This window comes from Hyaena hyaena, unplaced genomic scaffold, assembly GCF_003009895.1.
Source record: "Hyaena hyaena isolate Hyena2069 unplaced genomic scaffold, ASM300989v1 scaffold_137, whole genome shotgun sequence".
NCBI lineage: Eukaryota > Metazoa > Chordata > Mammalia > Carnivora > Hyaenidae > Hyaena > Hyaena hyaena.
Genome location: NW_024080769.1, coordinates 2,985,405 through 3,002,131, shown reverse-complemented (window position 1 = coordinate 3,002,131; position 16,727 = coordinate 2,985,405). Strand labels below are relative to the sequence as shown.

Sequence of the window (16,727 nt, the reverse complement as noted above, 5' to 3'; positions counted from 1 at the left end):
GGGGCCAACCTGAGTCTCCAGGGGGTGCCGTGGGGACCGAGGGGTGTCTGAGAAGCAGGCCGTATGCCAAGCACCCTCTTGGTGCCTCTCTCAGGCCCTGAGCGCCTCTCAGCAGAGGCGAGGAGCTCTTTCGTATGTTCGTGTGAGCCTCAGGAACCCCCGGCATCTAGGAAACCGGCCGCTGAGATAGGAGGGGAGATTAGGCATTTATCTGGCCACATGCAGTGTCTGGCTTAGCATGTGCAGGGGACAGATAACACCATGGCCAGGCCTCTCCGCACTCACCTCCATGTCAGTGACCTCCATAACCCAACACAGTGGGACCTTCTGTGAGTCTCTGAGCCTCCCACAGCCTCAGCTTCCCTACCTGTCAAGAAGGGAAAACACCCGTGTCCCCTCTATGAGGCCTTGTCACACCAGGTGAGTAATAGCCGGCTCTGGGCCTAGCACCTGTTCACACTGTGTGTGTGTGTGTGTGTGTGTGTGTAGGGGGAGGGCTACACAATGAAGGTTAGTTCCTTTTCCCTGAAATTAACAGCAGTAGTTCCGATTTTCAGAAAAGAGGAAGTAGGTGGATTCCTGAGAACCCTTTGACCAGAGGGGAAGACCCGCCCCCGGCAAACCTCCAGCTCTACTGATTCAGTAGGTGAAGTCAGGTGTCCCCATAAAGGGAAAGAGGACCAGACACGAGCTGTATAGCCAGCACCTCTCCCCTGAATTCTTGTCTACCTGGACCTGCCTCCACACGTCCATTCCCCTGCTGGGATGTTTGGCCCCCTGCCCTGGAGAGGGGGATGGGGTGGTGAGCTCCTGGAGGCCTTCACAGGCAGGGGGCAGGAGGCAGACACAGGGCCAGTGAGCATCTCTGGTCCAGTCACACTCAGCAATGACCCTGTGGCACCCAATGCTGCCGGGCAGTGCCCGGGCGCCCCTGCCTGGCAGGCTGGGCTCCACAGCCGGACCCTGGTCCCTCCGGTCCTGCACCGAGCCTTTGCTAAGGTGGCCCTCCCACCTGGCACACCCTCCCTCTGCCACCTCTGTGTCTGCAGGGGCAGACTTTCTCTGTAGCGGCCCACCGAGGATAGCCAGGTTTAAGCCTGGGGGCGGGGCCAGTGTAGGAGGAGGGCCTGCACCTGCATGTTCCAGAAATTGTTTCAAAAGATACCCCTGCTTTCACTGGTTTCCCTTCTGGTCTTCTTACCACAGTGGAAACAGCCATCATGTCCCCTGAAAACATGGGAAAGATGCGACACGTCGCCCCATTCCTGCTCCTGTCCCTCCCTTCGCTCTGACCGGTTCCCCTCCTGTAACTTCCTTAGATTCCCTTTCCTCCCTTCTCAGGACTCAGGAGCCAGAGCGGAGCGGGAGGAGTTCACCTCAGCCTTGTCTCAGAGAAGCTGCCAGGGACTTGGGGACATTCACCTTGTCTCACCTGCATCCCACCCTCCCCCCACCTCCTGCTGCTGTCTCTTGGCATCAAACCGTCTGCTTCGGTCCTTCCCATCCTCCAGGAGCCCTCTCTCAGCCTCAGCCTCACCTTCAGCTCTGCCCAGCAGCTCCACATTCCGTGGCCGCCTCTCACCTCCCACGTCCCCTTGACCTCTAAGATCTGACTCCGGCCAAGGTCACTGGCCACCTCTGTGTTGTTACTCTGTGGCGCTTCCCTGCCCACCCACACTTGCCTCCTCAGTGTTGTTCCACACTGCTGACCACCCACACCCAGACCTCCCCCATCTCACTGGCCACTCCTCTTATGGGCACCTCCTTGCTTCTCCCTTCTCCCGACGCCACCTTCAAATGGGCCCCCGTCCCAAGCTCTGTCCTTGGCCTTTACCTCTTCCTCCCGAGGAGGCGGACCTCTCCCACCCTAGCTCGTACGCCTCCTGCATCTTCAGGGCTCCAGCCCCCTGGCGCCTCTCCTGAGCTCCAGACCAGACATGCGTGTGCCCACCGGACACCACCTCTGGCTGCCTCTCAGGATCTACCCAAAACCCACCCTCTCTCTTCCTCTCTATCTCTCTCGTTGACACAGATGCTGAAACCAAGCACACCTTTCGCTTTCTGTCTCCAGATCTCATCTAGTCTCGAGGCATCAAATGTCTTCTATGCTGTGGACTCCCGAACACCCGCGTATGCACCTGCCATCCCCCATCCAGACCTCTCTCCCACCCGTTGCCCACTCTGTGATCCACTTGCTGTCTAACAAACACCTCGGATGTCCCAGCCCCTGCTCCTCTGCCTTGAATGCCCTTCCCTGATGTGTCTGCAAGGCTCACTCCCTCACCACCCTTATGCCTTCATTCAAATGCCACCTGCTTGGTGAGAATTGCCCTGACCGCCCCCGTTTAAAACTTTAGAAGTGGGGCACCTGGTGGCTCAGTCAGTTAAGCGTCTGATGCTTGATTTTGTCTCAGGTCATGATCTTGTGGTTCGTGAGATAGAGCCCCACGTGCGCTGACATCACAGAGCCTGCTTGGGATTCTCTCTCTCTCCCTCTCTCTCTGCCCCTCCTCCCTCCTCAAAATAAATAAATAAAATTAAAAAAAAAAAAAAAACCACGTCAGAAGCTTCCTTGGCCAGGACGGCCTGTCACCCTTGCCTTTATTTTATATTTTCTACAGTTTTAATAGACTATGTAATTTACATATCATTATGTTTATTGTTTATTGCCTTTCTCCACCAGCTAGAATGAAGTTCCTTAAGGGCATCTATTTGTCTGTTTTGGAGACTGAGGCAAGCCCAGTTCCCCGAACAGTGAACAAAGCCACTTAATGATTTTGCTCCATGAGTGAATGAACAATGGGATCTTGGGCCCCTCCCCTTCCACAGCAGCCACGCCCCACTCACCAGGTCTGGTTTCTACCTTCTTAAATACTTTCAAGTCTACACCTGAGTCCTCATCCCCAAAGCCACCGCTTTTCCCCCTGCTCCCCCCGCCCCAGGCCCTATTGTTCCGATGTCTGGATTGTTACAACACCCCTCTGACTCTCCCTCGCCTCCAGCTGGCCCCCTCCAGGCCACCGCTCTGAGAGGGAGGATGGGGTATGGACTCAGGAGCCAGCCTCTCGGGGTTCTTTGTCTGGCTCTGCCACTTACCGGCTGTGTGACTTTGGTCTGTTTCCCTACCTTCTCTGCGCTCGATTCCCTTATTTGTGAAATAGGGATGATGATAACAGCACCACCCTTGTGGGACTTGGAGTCATCGTGAGGTTTACATGACACGACATGAGTAACGCCTATGATCAACGTGGGCCATTGCTTTGAGGTTGCCAGACCTCGTTACCAGACAAAGCAGATCAGAACCTACCGAAAATTATCCCTTGTCTCCTGGTGGTTTTCGGTTTCTTCTCTGAAAGAGAGGGGCCCTCCCGAGCGGGCCTCCATCTCACTTGCCTAGCATTGTCCCTTCGCCCCCGTCATACAAAATTCCCCACGACCCCTGAGCCATCAGTCACGCTGCATCCTGCCCCTGCCAGGGCATGAGCCACTTTCTCTGCCCTCCACTGACTCGTACTTGCTTTTTCACTTGACAAAAATCCCAGAGCTTTTTTGCACTGTCATACACAGAGAGCTTCCACATTCTTTCTATAGCTTCACAGCAGTCCCTTCATGGGGCCATGCCGTAGGCTTGTCCCGTCCCACGCCGATGGACAGACAAGGTGTTCCCAACCCACTGCTGCCTCAACAGTGCTGTGCGCATGCTTCTGTGCGTATGTCACACGTGTGTGGGTGTCTCTGTGGGACAGAATCCCAGGAGCTGGATTGCTGGGCCACAGGTAACTGGCCAGGTGTGACATGCTGCCCTCCTACTGCCTCGCTGACCTGGAGTGCACCCCAGCAGAGCCTGGATCTGGACACAGAGCAGGGTGACCTTGATTCACGCTCCCCTCTGTACCATCCTGCCTTCCGTCAGAACTAGGGCCTGAGCCTGCAGTGGGACTGACGGTGAGCCCCCACACTCTGGAAAAATACTTTGAGCCTCCATGCATACCAGACGAGGGGGTACGGACTCCTACCCAGGGCACCCCCCACCCCATCTCTTCTCTTCCAGCCTTGGCCTCTGAGCTACCCATCGGCACACACAGTACCCCACGTTGGCCCCCTCAGAGACAGGGCTGGAGTGGGAGCCGGTGAGGGGGCTGCAGGGCCCTCGAGATTGTCAGACCAAATGGCAGAGCTCAGAGACACTGAGGTGAGAGCAGCCCCGAAGAGCCAGCCCAGGCCACACCACAGCACAGCCGGCTCGTGCAGGAGGCCTCCTTGCACGGATGCGAGGGGCTCGGGAGGGTCCCAGCCCTCCACACCTTGGCCGAGGCCTTGGGGCCCTTGCAGAGCCTCCCTGCTCACCCTCCTGGCCCCGCACATCCACTGCAGTCACACGACTGGAACATGGAAACACTTGAGTTCCCCTGCATAGGTCATTCCACCTTCTACTTCTGTGCCTGTGGCCATCTTTGCCTGGCTAACGCCTACTTCTCCACAAAGACAGAATCCAAGAACCACTTTGGTTTTAATACCCCCCCACCCAACCCTGGGTTTGCCACTGTCAGAGCTCTGGCTCCTACTGGATGGTTCATCCCAAAGGCACCCATGACATCCTGATGTCTATCCTCACAGTGCTACCAGCCAGGGCGGCTAAGCCACCCGGGGGAGTTTTAGCCATGCCGAGCCCTTGGCCTTGCCAAAATCCCCCACCCGGCTATGCCACAGCACCAGGGCAGCCCCGAGGAAAAGCCAGGCCCTTTGCAAAGATGCAGAAACTGCCCCTGAAGCCCCGCAGGAGCCCTGTGATGGGGAAGTGAGGCCTTCAGGAGGCCGGGGGAGCACAAGGCGCCTCTACGCCATCGTCTTCTGGACTTCCCCGTGTCCCCAGAACTCGAGTTTCTTTACAGCAGCCACAGGGACGGGTGTGGGTAACAGAATCAAAAGCTGCCATCAGCCTGAGTGAGCTGAGTTCTGAGATGAGGAGATGAGGGCATGGACGAAGGGGTAGGGGAGGCTTGGGAACCACAGGGCTCCCTCCCAGCTCCCCAGCCAGCACCCAGGTCAGGCAGGCCCCACCTGTCCGCACCCCGTCAACACTATCACCGCTGCCTTTACCAGAGCCCTGAGCGTGCTGGCACGAGGACCAGGGGCTGTGTCTACCCTGTCCCCGCACACCGCCACACCTGGTCTGGCCCGGGACTCACCCTGGGGCCCCATGAGTCACTGAGAGTACGAGTCAGGGTGAGCGCATTGCCACTTAGTCCTATAAAGTATGAGTTCATGGAGCAAGCATTGCCCAGACCTTGCTTTTGAGCGCAACCACGGGAGGGTCCAAGCTCTGGGATGTGAAAGCAGGACGCTGTCTGCCAGCTAGGCCTTGCCATAGCTCACCCCTGCCCATGGAGGACGGACGCAGCCAGGTTCCAGCCTCCTCCCTCAGACAGCAGGACCTGGCAGGGACAGGAAGGCAGGCTGAGGGAGGTGGCTCTGGCTTGCGGTGGGCCCATCCCCCCATCCCTAACCCTGGGGTCTCAGGGGGGGCAAGTCAGGCAGAACTGAAACTGCGCAGAGGACAAATGGGTCTGAGCAGGCCCCAGGGACCTCTACCCCTCACGCCTCACCCACACACACCTTGCCCAGAGCCCCTCCCCCCACTCTGGGAAAATCTTTGAAGCTTGGCTTCCTCCTACCTGGGCCTCCCTTTCAGCCTCCTGCCACCTTCCTGTCCCTCCCCCCAGCCCCCCTGCTACCCACGCCTCACCCCATCGAAGCTAAAAAGACCAATAGCCTGTGCTCTAGGGGGCTGGAGACCAGGGCTCTGGGGTTCCCTCTGCCACCACCTTCTTGGGTGACCTTTGGCAACTCATTCCCCACTGTGAGCCTCAGTTTCCTCCTCGGGCTTGGGCTGCCAGCACACGACCTGGAGATGAGGACTCGACACAAAGGAACAGGCTGCATGGGTGGATGTGAGGCAAGGATGGGACTTCTCAGACGGCAGCCCTGAGGCACTTGGCACCGACAACGGTCACCCTTTCCAGTGATGAGATGCTGGCAGGAGGCAAAGGCAGGGAGCAGGGACCACGGTGTCAGCGGTGCCTCCTCTGAAGCCTCCCAGCTTGTCCCGCACACGTAGGGCCCCATTACCCTTCCTTCACTCCACTCGTTCCCAGTGCCACCTGTTTATGTCTGTCCCCTCGCTCTGGCAGAGCAGCTCGAGCCTCCGTGCCCTTGCACCCCGGACCCCAGGCACAGCCCTCACACCAAGCAGGTGCTCAGCAAAATATGTATTGAAAGAACAAAGGCACAGAAAATCACCAACAAGTGTCTGGTGGGGGGGGGGGGTGGGTGGAGGTGGGGAAATTGGAACCGTATGTCCCTGGTGGGAATATAAAAGGATAGAACGTCTGTGGGGAGCCGAGCGGCAGCTCCCCAGAAACTAAACAGAAAATTAGCATATAATTCCCAAATATTCCCACCCCAGGGAGATAGATACCCGAAAGAATTGAAACCTTAGGGCTTCTGGGTGGCTCAGTCGGTTAAGCATCTGACTTCAGCTCTGGTCATGGTCTCACAGTTCAGTGGGTTCGAGCCCCGCCTCGGGCTCTCTGCTGTCATCAGGGAGAGCATCCTGTGTCCCTGCCTCTCCCTCTCTCTCTCTGCTTCCCTGCCTCGCAAGTGCACACTCTCTCTCAAAAATAAATAAACATTTAAAAAAATTGGAAACATATGTCCACAGGAAATGTTGTGCACCTATGTTCACACAGCACTGTTCACAACAGCCAAGAGGTAGAAACAAGCCAGGTGTCTGCTAACTGATGAGTTGGGTAAAGAGAAGTTGGGGCACACAGCGGGTGTTATTCCACCGTGAAAGGATTCGAAGTATGGGTCTACACTACAGTGTGGGTGAATCTTAAAAACATTAGGGCAAGTGAAAGAAAACCAGACACAAAGGCCACATCTTATATACCTCCATTTATGTAACACGCCTACAGTGGGTAAATCCATAGAGACGGAAAGTAAGTTAGTGGGGAAGGGGGCAAGGGGAGCGGCTGCTAATGGACTGTTTCTTTCAGGGTGACGGAATGTTCTGTAACAGATGGTGGTGGGGATGGTCACACAACACTGAATACACGGAGAAACAGTGGATCTTACACTTTAATGTGATTTTGGGGGGTGGCTCAGTCAGTTAAGAGTCTGACTTCGGCTCAGGTCATGATCTCAGGGTTCGTGAGCTGAAGCCCCACGTCGGGCTCTGTGCTGACAGCTCCGAGCCTGAGGCCTGCTTCGGATTCTGTGTCTCCCTCTTTCTCTCTCCCCCTTGCCCACTCACACTCTGTTTCTCTCTCTCTCTCAAAAAGAAATAAACATGAAAATATAAAGTAAAAAAAGATATGATTTTTATCTTAGTTAAAAAAAATAAAGACAAAGTACTTCCCTAGGGATGAGTTGGAAGGCCAAACCTGTCTGGCTGCCTGGTTTGTGTCTGAAAACACCACCCCAAGGGAGCCACTCTTTGTCCTGGGAAGGCCCCACCCCTCCACCCCTGCCCACCCCCGCTCAGTCTGGGAGGCAGCAGTGAGAGGGCCCCAGGGGACCCAGTGGGGCTTGTCGTGAGATGGAGCCCTCTCCTTGTGTCCCCAGCTTCAGGACAGGTGCCCCCACGACAAAGGGACTCGAGGTCTGGCTACAGGTCTCTGACACAGGTCCTTTCCCCTCCTTCAAGTACACCAGCAGGATAACATAGCCCGAGGACTGGGTGCCCCGGCAAAGGCCTCTCCTTTGGCACGCATTCCAGCGGTGAATGGACCCTCATCTGGGAAGTTCTTTGGTCAGATGGTGGTATCTGGCTTGGAGAGAGCAGTGGGCAGAGGTTTCCACAGAGGCAGCCTGACTCAGCCTGACTCAGCCTCAGGCCCCCACAGGGGTCCTCGCCTCCAGTGCTCACTTCACCATAATGGAGCAACTTGTGGGCTCCCTCCAGCCCCGTGAACAGCTGCTTCCTGAGATGGTTCTGGTGGGAACCACTGAAAGGGGAAGGTTGACACCCTCTCTACCCACCTGTGGCAGCCTCGCAGCCAAGGTGGAGGGGTCCCCACCCCCACCCTTGGAAGGTAAAGTGGTGGGTGGCCCTCCCCTCTCTGAGCCTCTTGGGACACCTGGTCCCAGCATCTTCCTCTGATGGCCAAGTATCAGGTCCCAGTGGATGGTGTGTCAGAGGTCCTGGTCCACTGGGGCTGCCGCGGCCCCAGGCCTGACCTTCTCTTCATTTTGCCAGAGTAACCCCATCCATCTGCTCGCCTCCGCTACGAACATCCTGTGTCAACCACAAGCCCAGCAAAGAACAATTTAATAAATAGCTACAGAATGAGTTCAAGTGAGATCAAATGAACTGGTCCGAAACCCCAGTTTCTTTTTTTTTTTTTAATTTTTTTAAGTTTATTCACTTTTGAGAGAGAGAGTCCGAGTCAGGGAGGGGTGGAGATAGAGGGAGACAGAGAATCTCAAGCAAGCTCCATGCTGTTAGCGTAGAGCTGGATGTGGGACTCGAACCTGCAAACTGTGAGATCACGACCTGAGTGGAAATCAAGAGTCAGACACTTAACCAACTGAGACACCGGGCGCCCCCGAAACCCCAGTTTCCTAAGACAAAAACTGGATGCATGTTTTTGTCACAATGAGTTCGTAAATTACTTACCTTCTCCTTTAGTCCCGTTAACAATAAAATGGAGACAGTAACAGTATCGACCTCATAGGGCTGCTGAGAAAATTAAGATAATTATATAAAACTTCTAGAATAGTCTCAGGCATATGTGTGATAGATGATGTGCGGCCACCACTGTAACTGTAATATTGTCCTCGTGGCCTTCCCGGAGGCAGCCCAGCCAGGGCACTGGCTGACCCGTGCCCCTCTCTGGCAAAGAGGGAGGGTAGAGATAAGTGACACCCTTGGAAAGATCTCTGAGCTTCTGCTGGGTCAGCCTTAGACCCTGGAGGGGCTTTAGCTCCTGCCCCAGCAGTGAAAGGTGCCCCCTTCCCTCAGCCCCAGCCCTGGCTCTGCTTGCCCCTCACAAGCCTCCTCCACTCAGAGCCTGTGCTGAATAGGTGATCAGTAAGTGGGCTGCTCTTCACAGAGACAGGCTCTGGGGACCGCTGGAGCCCTGATGCCAGGGCAGGGCAGGTCCTTGGTGACTCCAGGGACTTCCTGCCTGCCTCCCTCCCTCCCCCCCTCCCTCCTCTGTGGTATCACTTTGACCCTGGGAGACCAGGGAAGTTAGGCATTCCAGGAAAACCCTCATCCGCCCAGGAAACCCAAGTACCTGGTGGGGCCTCATATGACTCATTGTCCTGAAAGGATTGAAACCAAGGCCTTGGTCACCATGACTCTCCCCCAGGGACATCCAGCCTCCAGCTCTCCATGGGTGGGGTACATATTCAGTCAGCCTTCCTCCCCGCAGCCTCTTGACCCTGGGGCTTCTTATGGTTCAGTTGTCCTCTGTCCCCAGCTCCCGGGTGGGTCAGAGGGCATCTCAGCAGAACCATGGGGAAGGAGCATAAAATGGGACTGGGGCTGGGGACCCTCTGGGCCAGTGCATCGTTAAGTCCCCGAGTCCCTCTCTCCTCTGCTCACCTCCAGGGCACTCTTTCTCTGTCTCTCTGCAAGTGACATCAGTCCAGTGATCCCTAGTAGATTCCCCAGGTACCAGTGGGGGTCCCAGACTATGTCTTCAAGCCCCCAGTTGCCAGTGCCAGGGAGGCAGGGACAGCTGGAAACTAGATGGGGGTTTGCCTTGAGCCTGTAGACACAGGAGACAATAGCTTCATGTCCCTCCCCTAGTATGCAGATGGGACCCGAGGAGGGTGGGTCCTTTGGGCATGTGCACGAGTGCACAGGTGGGCATGTCTGCGTGTGTGTACATGTGAGCAGATAATGTGTGTGGTCCTGTGTGCCTACATGTTATATGTATACATGCTTAGCCTTTGTGAGTAAAGAGAACGAGTCACACAGAGAATCAGGAGGGACCTGAAAAGACAGAGGGACTGACAGGAAAGGAACGGGACTGAGACACAGAAAGAACAACCGGAAGGCCTAGAGATCGAGACCCCGCAATTCCATCTTCCCTGGCCTGGGCTGCAGAGGCCTCTCCTCTCACTGCACTCACTGGGGCGGGTCTCCGGAGGAGGCAGAGGCGAGCAGGCAGCAGGTGGAGTTCAGGGAAAGGACGCATTGGCACTCGGATGACATCAGTTCCACACCTCGTCATCCCCAGAGCCAGTCTGGGTCTTTTTCAAGGGCTGTGGTTTTCTTGAACTGAGAAACGGGTTTAGGGTCCCAAGGATGCTATCTGGGGTACAGAAGAGCTCCAGGTGACTCCAGGCTCTTGAGGAAGCTAGGGGAGGGGAACACTTGTGACATGCCCCAGCACCAAAGACCGATGTCCTAAGATTGACACCTCATGGTGGCCTCAGTTCACACTGAGGAGGGCCCCCATCTGCTGGGAGATGAAGGCAGTGGCTGCAGGTAAGGAAACCTCAGGAGTGTAAAAACCTCCCCAACACCTTGGCCAAGATGCATCTAGATCACACACACCCCCTACTTCCTTGGGGGCACATACCATGTAGGGGTGGGAAGAAGCAAAAGTCCGAGGTTCTAGGCTAGACTCACATAAACTATGCACCTCTGGGAAAGAAGCTCTCCTCCCGGGCCTCCTCCCCCATCTTCTACTGGGGGACAGCAATACCCACGCTGGCACTCTTTCTCCAAGGGCTTTGGCCGGTCTACCAGGAGATATTGGAGCAAGAAGGGGCTTTGGCCATAGGATTTCCGGCACCCACTATAGGAAGATCTGCTCCATGAGCTCAGCATTTCCCCCCTAGTCACCCCTCAGCAGAGGAAAACATGACTTCCTTTTTTTTTTAATAGTTTATTGTCAAGTTGGTTTCCATATAACACCCAGTACTCATCCCCACAAGTGCCCTCCTTCATGCTCATCACCCCCCTTTCTCTCCCTCCCACCCCATCTGCCCTCAGTTTGTTCTCAGCATTCAAGAGTCTCTCATGGTTTGCCTCCCTCTCTCTCCCCCACTATTTTTCCCCTTCTCCATGGTCCTCCGTTAAGTGAGGAAAACATGACTTCCACTGCCCCCACTTCCTGCAGCTGTGACCCTGCTCAGCTCAGAGTGGGGAACCTGTCATGGGCCAACCATGTCATCTGCACTCTCACTCTTGCCACTAGGAAGGCCTTCCCCAGAGTGGGTCCCCAAACTCTGCTCTTCAGACTCAGGGCAGGATGTGCTCCCAATAGTGATCATCCGATCTCAGAGTGGTGGGGAGGGGTGGCGATGGGTCCCAGCAGGGGGTCAAGACGTGGAGGTCCTAGTCCCAGCTCCGGCAGACAACTCCAGGTTGCCTTGAGTACCTCTTTTCTCTGGGCATCCTTGGGGAGTCCTGCCTGTCCGCCTGCAGCCTTATGAACAGACAGGAACCCAGGAAGATCATATCTTCCCACAAACCATAGATGTGGGTGCCCCAAGCTGTGGAGATGGGCCCTGGCATTGAGAGCCCTTGGGCTCTACACGTGGCATGGACAGAATGGCAACCTGGGCTGCCAGATGTAAGAGGGGCAGCCCCCTCCCTCTGGGGCAGGGCAGAGATGGCTAGAGGACCCATGCATGGGGGGATGGGAGCCCACAGACCTACCCTGCGGCCTTCCGGTCTGTGCCTGACCCCACTACTCCACCTTGTTCAACCAGCCCTTCCAAACAGCTCACCCTTTGCCACGTGCTATAGCCCCTCACACCACTTGGTTTTGCATTTCCTGATCCCACTGCCTGGAACACTTTCACCCTGCCTCTGTGGGTGGCCAATATCCCTTTGAGAACGGGGAAGTGGACAGAACCCAGGGTTTGCAAGTCCAGGGGGTCAGGGCCCTGTCTGCTTGGTGCGGGGGGGAAAGGGAGGGCAGAGTAGCAAGCAGACTCTCAGCAGGTCTGACAGTGGGAGCACTGAGCTCAGGGTCCCCAGGGACCAGGATGGGTCTGAGGCTGAGAAGACAGGGGTCGGTAGCTGGGGCAGACTGTGCAGACATTCTGGGCACTGGAGGAGCTGGCAGGCGCGGGGCCCGGCTCGGCGCAGGCGGCTGTGGGGGAGGCTAGAACTGCAGACTATTTTTAGTCTCCTGCTGGATGGAGAAACAAGGATGCTCCAGGCTATAGCCCTGGCGCTCTGGGTAAAGATGAGAGTGGCCCCAGTTGCACCTGGAGCTCAAGAGCTTCCCCTTTGGTCCCTGGAGACCAGGGGCTGGAGCCAAGCAGGAAGCAGACTGGAAGCATCTCCAGCACCCCAGAGAGGCAAAGGCCCGTAAGAGGTCTTCCATACCATTTGCACCTGCCCTGCTTCCTCATCAGAAGGGACCCAAAGTTCTGCTTCAAAGGCAGAAAAGAGGTGTCACCCAAGACCACCACCAGCTGCTCCTTCTGGGTTTCCAGAGAGTCCACAGAAGGTGACACATGCCCTAAAATCGCAAAGCACAAACAGGGATTCAAGCACCTTGCTGGACATGTTGGATAGGCTCAGGAGAGCAAATATGTCCTATCTGATTAATTGGTGGTTGCTCCCTAAAGAGCAATATTAACAAGGAGTCATTCATTCATTCCACAAATGATTATGGAAGCCCTACTATGTGCCAGACACTAATCTAAGCACTGGAGATTTAGCCATGAACAACAACAACAACAACAAAAGAAGACAAAATTCCCTCCCTTCAGAGAGCAAATATTCTCCAGCAGTGCTGTCCAATAGAAATATCTGTGAGCCACATGGATAATTTTCAATTTTCTGGCAGTCAATGAAATAGAAGTTAAAAGAAACAGGTGAGATGAATTTCTACAATATATGTTATTTGACCCAATGTATCCAAAGCATTTTCGTTTCCAAGTGTAATCAGTGTAACAAGTTATTAATAAGGTAATTTTTTTCCTATCACACCTTCAAAATCCATTATGTCTTTTATACTCACAGCACCTCTCAATTCAGATGAGCCACATTTCAAGCGCTCAGTCACTTTTGAAGAATATAGTTCCAGAGGAAACTCTTCATCTGAGCTCAGGAGAAAGAAATGGCACTATTGATTAGTGATGTCTGCCACGGGCTTGGGGAGGCCCTATGAGCTGGATAAAATTGCAGTCCTCATGCTATAGCCTGTGTTCACCTCCACCTAAGCCCTCTGAGCCCATTAGATGTGCCTGACTGATAAACTTCCAGTGTGGGAGGCCAGAACTTCAGGAACTTTATTCAGGTGCGGGTCCAGCAGTTCTGGGACAGGCACTATCCAAGCACTTCCTGGGTGTGGTTCTGTTGTTGTTCCTCTCATGCGGGCTGGCCTGGGGCCACTGGTGACCCTGGGAATGAGCGTTTTGTTTTTGTTTTTAGTCCCAAGGCCTCTTCCTCCCAGAGCTGACCAATATCAACATACAAGTGTTTCCTGAGACTGGGTGAGCCATCTCAGTCCCAGTCTACCAGCCCACGCCCGCAGACCTCCTGGCCAGAACCCCAGCTGGGAGGGACCCGGCCCAGATGCTCCACTTGTTTTCCAGACAATGAGAGGCTAAAATTGGGCCGCGGGATCAAATGGAAATTGCTGGGGATGAGAGAGGAGGTGAGCTCCGGGTGACACGGGCAGGGATGATGTGCAAGAACCGGAGACCCCTATTAAGCCCCCATCACCCTTACCATCATTATAGTCCTCATCACCCTCCCTCTGCTCAGAGTCCTTCAGTGGCTGCCTACAACCCTCAGGGTGAATGAATCAAAGCTTTCAGGAGCTGGCACCAATGGTCATTCAACCCTACTTCAAGTTACTCTCTCTTCTTTGATCTCATTCATGAGTTCAACGAGATGTGTTGCAGGCAGTGTCCTAGGTGCTAGAGATGCAGCCGTGACCCAAACTGACAAAAGTCTCCGGGCCATCCTGGAGTTCACACTGCCCTAGCCAGGCCCACAACACCCTGGTCCCCTGCACACCCCAGGCCTTCGCAAATGCTCTTCCATTCTTCAGTGACTTCTCCACCCGAGGGACTTCTTTCTACTCATCCCCTAAGGCCCACCCCACCACAAACTTTCCCCACCCCCCACCCCGCCACAGGTTGGGTACCTCCTTCCTGGGACCATCACCCTGGAGCCCCACTTCCGCCTCCCCTACCAGGCTGCGAGTGTCTCAGGGAGCAGGCGCTACGTCTTCCTTAGCCAGGACCCCAGGGCCTGATTCCTGCTGCACTCAGCCTAAGGCTCCATCTGCCCTTTCCCCAACCTACAGCTTGAGACCTACCAGGCCTAGGCATTAGTGGTGCTCGTAGGGAAAATGGTGCAGGACACCTCTGAAGAGCTCAAAGTCGTTCTGAAATCTCTGCCGGGGATCACCTTATTCCTGGCACTCGAGGGGAGAGACTCACAAGAGCAAAACCAGTGTTTCCAGCAAAGGGGTATGGGACTGAGGGAGCCGAGGATAGAGAAGATAGAGATGTGTGGGGCTGTAAATAGCGAGTCAAGGACATCAAGCGGCAGAGAGACGAGAAGGCAGTGATCTTTCCCCAAGGGAGACAAGAGGGGAGGGGGGCAGGGAGCCAGAGCCCCCGCTCCAGGGCACACCTTAAGGGTGCTGTAGTTATAAAGGAGTCTCCCATTCCCTTCCCCAGGGGAGTTGAGCCTTGGTCTTTCAGTCTCAACTCCCTATTTTGCCAAACCCCCTCTTCCGCTCTGGTGGCAGGGTGATGCACAAGAAAGAAGGCGGAAAGACAGGCCTGGCGCCTGGCCCCGGCCTGGCCCCCAAGAAGCTGATGTCAGGGCCATGATATCATGTGGATCTCCATGCTCCCAAGCCCAGCCGAACGGTCCTGATGGGTCCACCTCCATCCAAGGCCCACTGTGCTTCTTGCCCATTGGGAGAAAACAGGACAGAGGCCTGGGCTCAGCCTGCCCCTCCCCGCTGGCTCATTTACATGGGATTTACACGGGCTCATTTCATGCCTCGATGCACACAGCTTCCTCCTTCCCTGGCCTCTGCCTCAGCCTCTGTAGCGACAAAGGAGGGTGTTCTGTCCCTCAAGTCTTCTCCCAAAGGTCCATCCTGGCACCAAGAGCACCACCACAGGAAAGACGGAAACTGCTGAAGTCCAGAGAGGCCAGGGACCTCGTTGGAGGTCACCCAGCAATCCAGGCAGGGCCAGGGCTTGAACCCACACTTTCTCTACCTGCTGCTCCTGGAACTCACTCCTTCCTCCCTTTCCTCCACCATGGGGGAGGTGGGCTTGCTGACAGGGGGGCCCTGCTGCTACTTTGCATGGCTGTGAGCCAGGAAAACAGACAAGGCTAAGACATGGACTCTGAGCTCCCTCCAAGACCAAGTAAATTGGTCTTAGCACCCAGAACCGTGTGCAAGAAAGGGCACACAGAAGCGCCGGCCCACCCTTTCTTCTTACACATAAGGAGAATCTCAGGGAAGGCAAGGTCTGCCCAGGATCACGAGGGTGACGGCAGACTCGCATCTCTACTCCCAGCCCAGAGCTCTTCCGGGTCCCCCCAAATTCCCAGACTCCTGGCCCCAAGCACCTGCTGTTGCCTCGGTCATCCTAGGGAGGCTGGTGTGAGGAGGAAGAACCAGACAGAATCTTCAGTGGGGGACTGGCCCAGGAAAGTACGGGGCAGACCGACAGGGAGGGGGTGCCCTGGGTGAGGGTGATTCTGGTTCTCTGGGTGTCCGCCAGAGCCATCCAGAAGCTGAGCTCAGACTCAGAGAGGGGAGCTGCCCCAAATCTGCCACATTCCTCTTTCCAGCAGTTACTGGTCAGGAAAATCTCCCAGCAAACCCCAAAAGGTCTGGGTCCCTGCCCAAGGGCTAAGCCAGAAAGGAACAAAGGGGAGGAGAGGCCTGCGGGGCATCTCAAAGTTCCTCTCCGCATCCCTCCATCTAGCCCACCCCCCATTCCTGGCCCTGGCCTAGTCCACTACTGCCCTGAACAGCATCTCAACTCCCCTCCCTGCCCCCACGCCAGCCCTTCTCCTACACCCCTCTGAGTTCTGAAACCTACGTGCTTTATCTTGGAGGGAGCTCAAGAGTTTTTAAGGCACAGACCCCACCCCAGCCCTTGTCACTGCCCTGGGGGTGAAGAGCCAAATTCGGGCTAGCACATAAACCCCACACCCTGCCATCAGTGCCCCCTTGCCCGCCAGCCGACCCCCCTGCCCCAGCAGAGCAGCCCGGAGGAAGTACCCCATCCCTACTCAGGCAACCACCCGCCACAGCCCTCCAGCCTCCTGCACACACACATTTCTCCCAGTGGGTCTCATTTGATCAGCTCTCCCTCCCAGCGTGGGCCCCCTGGAGGCAAGGAGGCCTGAGGCGGTTTCTCGCCTGGCCAGGCCAGAGGAAGTGGTGGGAGGAAGAGGCAGGGGGGTGGAGGTGGGGGTGGGGTGGGAAGAAAGGCCAACTCCCCAGGTGTGAGCAGAGGAGATGGGGTGCAGAAGCTGTCTGGCTTCCCATCAACAGCTTTGCAGGCAGCAGACCACTGCCCAGATGTGGGTGCCCGGCCCACCCGTGTCTCTCCCTAGCTAGAAGCCCTACTGAGCGCTTCCTGGGTTCCAAGGACAGCCAGCCAGTGTGTATGATGAGGAGGTGGTGAGTCATAAACAGGAGCCCCCACCCTTGTCCCCCCTGACTGGGATGGCTTTACCAAGCATGGAGCAGGCA

The 16,727-nt window shown here is 55.9% G+C and overlaps 1 long non-coding RNA gene across 1 annotated transcript; it reads left to right on the top strand.

Annotated features, from left to right (window-relative positions):
* The first annotated feature begins 309 nt into the window (after positions 1-309).
* LOC120235712 lies at positions 310-2,452 on the top strand. The gene is made up of 3 exons (XR_005529489.1): positions 310-420; positions 2,072-2,319; positions 2,415-2,452. It is a non-coding gene; the product is annotated as an uncharacterized LOC120235712 (long non-coding RNA).
* The last annotated feature ends 14,275 nt before the right edge of the window (positions 2,453-16,727 follow it).